A 6,240-nucleotide genomic window follows, 5' to 3' on the forward strand; every position below is an offset into this window, starting at 1 on the left:
TGACACTGACGCTATAATTTTATTCACAGATCAAACCCTTATGTTTGCACAACAAATAAATTCACTAGCCAACAACACTGCAATGCCAAGTTTCACTACTAAGTTAAAGAAAATTCAGAAAGACATTGTTGATTTTGCTCAAACATTATAAACAATGGAGATGCTTTGTCTGCATGAGTGTAAACAATTCCTTTTTACGTCAGTTTGCCACTCCACCCTTCAGTGAAAGTGAAACTCATAAACACTTCCTATTCAGTCTGGGTGTGGGATTTAGCTGCTTCACGTCTTTCTGCTTGTTTTATGCTTTTCTCTTATTGTTTTTTGAAGGCTAGGCTATTGTTGAGTTGCTGTATGTGCCAGTGTGTATAAACAGTAAAATGGCAGAAGCCAGCATTTCAGTGGCTCGGAATCAGTTCAGCTGTTCAATCTGTCTGGATCTACTGAAGGATGCAGTGACTATTCCCTGTGGACACAGTTACTGTATGAGGTGTATTACAGACTGCTGGGATCAGGATGATCAGAAGAGTCTACAGCTGCCCTCAGTGCAGACAGACTTTCACTCCAAGACCTGTTTTAGGTAAAAACACAATGCTGGCTGAAGTGGTGGAGAAACTGAAGAACACTAAACTACAAGCTGCTCGTCCTGATCTCTGTTATGCTGAACCTGGAGATGTGGAGTGTGACGTCTGTACTGAGAGAAAACACAAAGCTGTCAAATCCTGTCTGGTGTGTCTAAGCTCTTACTGTCAAACTCATTTTGAACGTCATGAAGAACTTCACTCTGGAAAGAGACACAAAGTGACTGATGCCACTGGACGACTACAGCAGATGATCTGCCCTCAACATGATAAACTTTTAGAGATTTACTGTCGTACAGATCAGTGCTGTATATGTTATCTGTGTATGGTGGATGAACACAAAAAACCCGATACTGTATCAGCTGCAACGGAGAGAACTGAGAAACAGGTGACGTTTCTTAGATTTTTTTATGTACTTGTGTAGGGCTACAATATTTAAACAACATATTTTTAAACTTCCAACAGAAACAACTGAAGGACACACAGAGTAAATACCTGACAACCATTCAGAAGAAACAGAAGGAGCTTCAGGAGTTGAGAGAGGCTGTGGAGACTCATAAGGTGAGTTTTGATCAGAAGATCAACTGCTGACTGCAGGAAGAGATGTTTCACACTCAGTGAGGAGTCCAGTGCTGAAGCACTTTACAGTCCCACTGAAGTCCACTGTGGATAACAGATAGTGTGAGGAAACAGTAAGAGCTGATCCTAATGCTTTTCTCTCTTTCACTTTGTGTGTCCTAACAGTGCTCTGCTCAGGCAGCAGTGGAGGACACCTGAGAGATCTTTACTGAACTGATCCGCTACATTGAGAGAAGTCGCTCTGAGGTGATAAAGCTGATCAGAGATCAGGAAAAGTCTGCAGTGAGTCGAGCTGAAGAACTCTTGAAGCGTCTGGAGCAGGAGATTGATGATCTGAAGAGGAGAGATGCTGAGCTGGAGCCGCTTTCACACACAGATGATCACATTCATTTCCTCCAGGTAACAGAGATCTATAAAATAGAACAGTGGTCTTCAGAAAATCGAAGAACATGTTTTAGAGAGATATGGTATGAAATGTTTCTATGTCCTCAATTGATGTTTGTGTTGCTTATCTTTGTGTGTGTAGAGTTTCCAGTCTCTTTCTGTTCCTCCTGGATCTATAGACTCACTCAACATCACTGTCAGTTCTCATCTATCTTTTGATGATGTAGAGAAATCTTTGTCTGCTCTGAGAGAGAAACTAGAAAAGTTCTGCAGCAAGGAGATACAAAAGATATCTGATCGAGGTAAAACATTGATTCATTAATTAAGACTTAACAAACAGATTTTGAAACAAATGTGTGTACAGTTTCTTTAAAAGTTGTTTTAATTTGCAACTGACGATGTTTTTGGTTCCAAAGTTGCAAGCATTATGATAGTAAGAGAGCCCCAAATCACACAGGAGTTCCAACAATGTGAGATGCAATGAAATGAACACACACACACACACACACTATATCTTTCTCTCTCTACAATAACAAACGTACATTTGTGGCTAAAGCAACTACTTCTGTTTAACATGAAAGTGTTTAAGAATGTTTTATTTTCAAAGTAATGTATCAAATAATATAATGTAAGAATATGAAGCAAATGTACTATTCATGTAAGTTTTAAGATATTTTTTTAAAATGCAATTGAAGATGTTTCTTGTTTTGTTGTTTCATCATATCAGTCATTAAGAAAACTGGGCCACAAACCAGGCAATAATTCACACACTATAAATTACAACCAGAATACAAAAATTAACCATGGTTTTACTCACTACCTCCTGACCATCACCATTTGCGTCTGGCCTATATACACCACTGTAAAACAAGTAATAGTCCCGTGAAATATGAAATATATATATTAAATGATTAATCTCCTGTTATACATACTCACAAAAAAACTACACACCTCATCTGAGCTCAATAACAGTCAAGCAGCTTTGTATTTTTTTCTAGAAACTTATTGTAATCTTTTGTTTACATCAGATTTCCATCCATTGACTCTGGATCCAAACACAGCACATAAGTGTCTCCGTCTGTCAGAGGGGAACAGAGTGATTACTAACACTAGAAGAGTCCAGCTGTATTTTGATCATCCAGACAGATTTGATAATTATTATCAGGTGTTGTGTAGAGAGAGTGTGTGTGAACGCTGTTACTGGGAGGTTGAGTGGAGTAGTGAGGTGTATATATCTGTGTCATATAAGAGTATCAGCAGGAAGGGAATGGGTGATGAGTGTTCATTTGGATGTAATGATCAGTCCTGGAATCTGTACTGCTCTAACTACAGTTGTTCATTCTTGCACAATTTCATTGAGACTAAACTCCCTGTTATGTCCATATCTTCTAGAATAGGAGTGTATGTGGATCACAGTGCAGGTATTCTGTCCTTCTACAGCATCTCTGACACAATGACCCTCATACACAGAGTCCACACCACATTCACTCAACCTCTCTATCCTGGGTTTAGAGTTTTTGAAACAGTCAAACTGTTTGATCTAACAAATGAATGATTGTATCATTTTATTTCTTAAAAAATTATTATGTGTGTCTTTATTGCAGAATTCTGTAAATAAAAATGTGAGATCCAGTGGTTATTGGGTCATTAATTTATTTGAATGGTATTTGGAATAAATCTGAATTCTTGGCATCGCAGTTATAAATTGCCTACAGCGGATGATAACTTTCCTCAAAGAATAATATATTAGACAATCAATGTCATCACAGCAGCAGTACACAAATTGAGAAAACGGTTTACTTTAATAAAATTTGACAAAAGTTTTGGATCAAAAAATAACAAATAGAGGTAAGTGTGGTGTTGTTAAGTTTCAGTATTATATTTTCCTATAAATCGTTTTACAGCAGCTTTAGTAAGAGTGGATGACATCTAACAAAACCGTATTGTTTGACCACTTTTTTGTCTATTTATTATTAATCACACTCTTATCATTATGCTAGCAGGTTTTGTGAGACTGGATGACACCAGACACAGAGGATTATTAAATTGAAAAAGGGAATCTGATTACAACTGGTGAAAGACTTGGGCTGTGTCCAAAATCGCCCACTACACCCTCATTCACTATTCCCCACATTAGTTTACTAATATGGTCCACTTTAAGGAGCGGGTCAATGGTAATGCCAACTCTACCATGAAAAACTTAAGCAATATAAGGACACACCAAGGAAGAAAAAGAAACAAGATACACAAAACCAGTTAAAAGCAATTGAACAATCTCTAGCAACAAATCACTTCTTGGAACATTGGAACACACCTAACAAACCCCACCACGAAGATCTTCCCATTCAGAACGGAGACGTATGGATAAAGCACTTCTCAAACCTCTTTAGTAAAATAAACAAGAACCATGAACAAACTAGCCTACACAACAAACTATGCACTCTGGAGTCAACGATTAAAGACTACCAAAACACTTTAGACTATCCAATTACACTCACTGAACTAGGCCAAAATATACCAAAACTTAAATCCCAAAAAGCAAGTGGTATCGATGGTATCCTAAACGAGATGATTGAATACGCAGAACCAAAAACTCACACACACCTCAAACTGTTTAATATCATCTTAAGTACAGGTATATTTCCCACGATCTGGAACGAACCAAGGTCTCATAACTCCAATCCATAAAAGTGGAGACAAATTCGACCCTAATAATTACCGCAGAATATGTGTAAACAGCAACCTAGGTAAACTCCTCTGTAACATTCTTAACAGCAGACTTCTCCAATATCTAAACAACCAAAACATCCTGAGAAAATGCCAAATTGGTTTCCAACCCAAATACTGCACATCCGATCATATATACACTCTTCTTACCTTAATTGACAAAGAAACAAACCAAAATAAAAGAAAGCTCTACTCCTGCTTTGTTGACTTCAAAAAAGCTTTTGACTCAATCTGGCATGAGGGACTTTTTCTTCAGAGGAAAAACCTACGACATCATCAAATCAATGTACACCAATAACACATTTGCAGTTAAAATTGGCAACAAGCACACAGACTTTCTCTCTCAGAGTCGTGGAGTGAGACAGGGCTGTAGTCTAAGTCCTACACTATTTAACATTTACATGAATGAATTAGCTGGAGCTCTAGAACAGTCACGAGCACCCGGTCCGACCTTACAAGTCACCGAAGTGAAATGTCTCCTGTTTGCAGACGATCTGGTGCTGCTATCACCCACAAAAGAGGGTCTACAGCAACATCTGGACACCCTGAACACTTTCTGCCTAACATGGGCCCTATCGGTTAACCTTAAGAAGACTCGAGTCATAATATTCAAAAAAAGCCCAGTAGCCAAAACCAACATCACAGTTTCAAACTAAACAACCTGCCCCTAGATCACACCAAGAACTACACATATCTTGGTATAAACATTAGTAACACCGGAAACTTAAACAAGGTGAATGACCTGAGAGACAAGGCACGAAGAGCCTTTTATGCAATCAAAAAGAGTATTAAAATTGACATCCCAACTGTAATCTGGCTGAAAAATATACAATCAATATAGAACCAATCGCGCTGTATGGAAGAGAGGTTTGGGGTCCTCTCGCCAACCAAGAGTTGACACCCAATAGAGACTCTGCCAACAGAAATGTCTAAAAACGTTCTACGGGTACAGAGAAAAACTCCAAAGAATGCCTGCAGAGCAGAATTAGGACTGTATCCTCATCAATAATCATTAAAATACAAAAAAGAGCTTTAAAATTCTACACACACCTTAAGAACAGCGACACAGACACACTCCATCACAAAGCCTTAAGTCATCAAGAGCTGAGCCCAGAGAGAAACCCCTTCATCCAACTGATCTCACAACTAACTCTAAACCCCAAACATGTCCAAGTCAACCCCAAACCCCAGCCAGACTAAACCAAATGATCAAAACACAAAAAGAGAAATATCTCAAACACTGGACAGAAGCAACAGCTCAGCAAAGTAAAATGGAATGCCATGTGTCACTAAACAGAGAATATAAAGTGTCAGAATACCTCACAAGCGTATCAGACCCTAAACTAAGAAAAGTGTTGAGCATGTACAGACTCGGTGATCACCAGCTCACTGTAGAGACGGGCAGACACAGACACACATGGACACCGATAGAGCTGCACTTTCTCCTGTCCCATCTACACACACATCAGAGAAATTCTTCCCCCAGTTTACAAATTTACACAAAGACTTTGACCAGTTTCATCAAAAGGACAAGATCTCATACATACTGGAGAAAACTCAAGAAGCTCAAACCTGGGTGCAAGATATGTCAAGTCCTGCCACGACCAAAGAACAACCAGCACAATACAAAACAACACTGACAGGACAACACACACAAACTGACACTATCACCCTCATTGATAACTTTAATTAAAACTCTTTTTCTGTTCATATTGAGATGTGTATATATATATATACACACATATATTTACTTATAGACTTTATTTTTATTCTATCTTACTTTTATCTTAATCTGTATTTGTGCATGTTTATATTTAATCTTGTGCTTTGGCAATGTAAAAAAAATTGTATCATGCCTATAAAACTCATTTGAATCTTGAATCTTTAAAACGAGTGAGTAAATTCGGACACTCGGTCCACTGGACATACTGCGGGCGCCATCTTCTGCCGAGGTGCGGGAATTCGTTCAGCA

General features: G+C 38.4%; 1 pseudogene; it reads left to right on the forward strand.

Annotated features, from left to right (window-relative positions):
- Positions 1 to 163: 163 nt before the first annotated feature.
- LOC130417263 (tripartite motif-containing protein 16-like protein) lies at positions 164 to 3,207 on the forward strand (annotated as a pseudogene).
- The last annotated feature ends 3,033 nt before the right edge of the window (positions 3,208 to 6,240 follow it).

Source organism: Triplophysa dalaica, chromosome 3 (assembly GCF_015846415.1).
Source record: "Triplophysa dalaica isolate WHDGS20190420 chromosome 3, ASM1584641v1, whole genome shotgun sequence".
NCBI classification, from domain to species: Eukaryota; Metazoa; Chordata; class Actinopteri; order Cypriniformes; family Nemacheilidae; genus Triplophysa; species Triplophysa dalaica.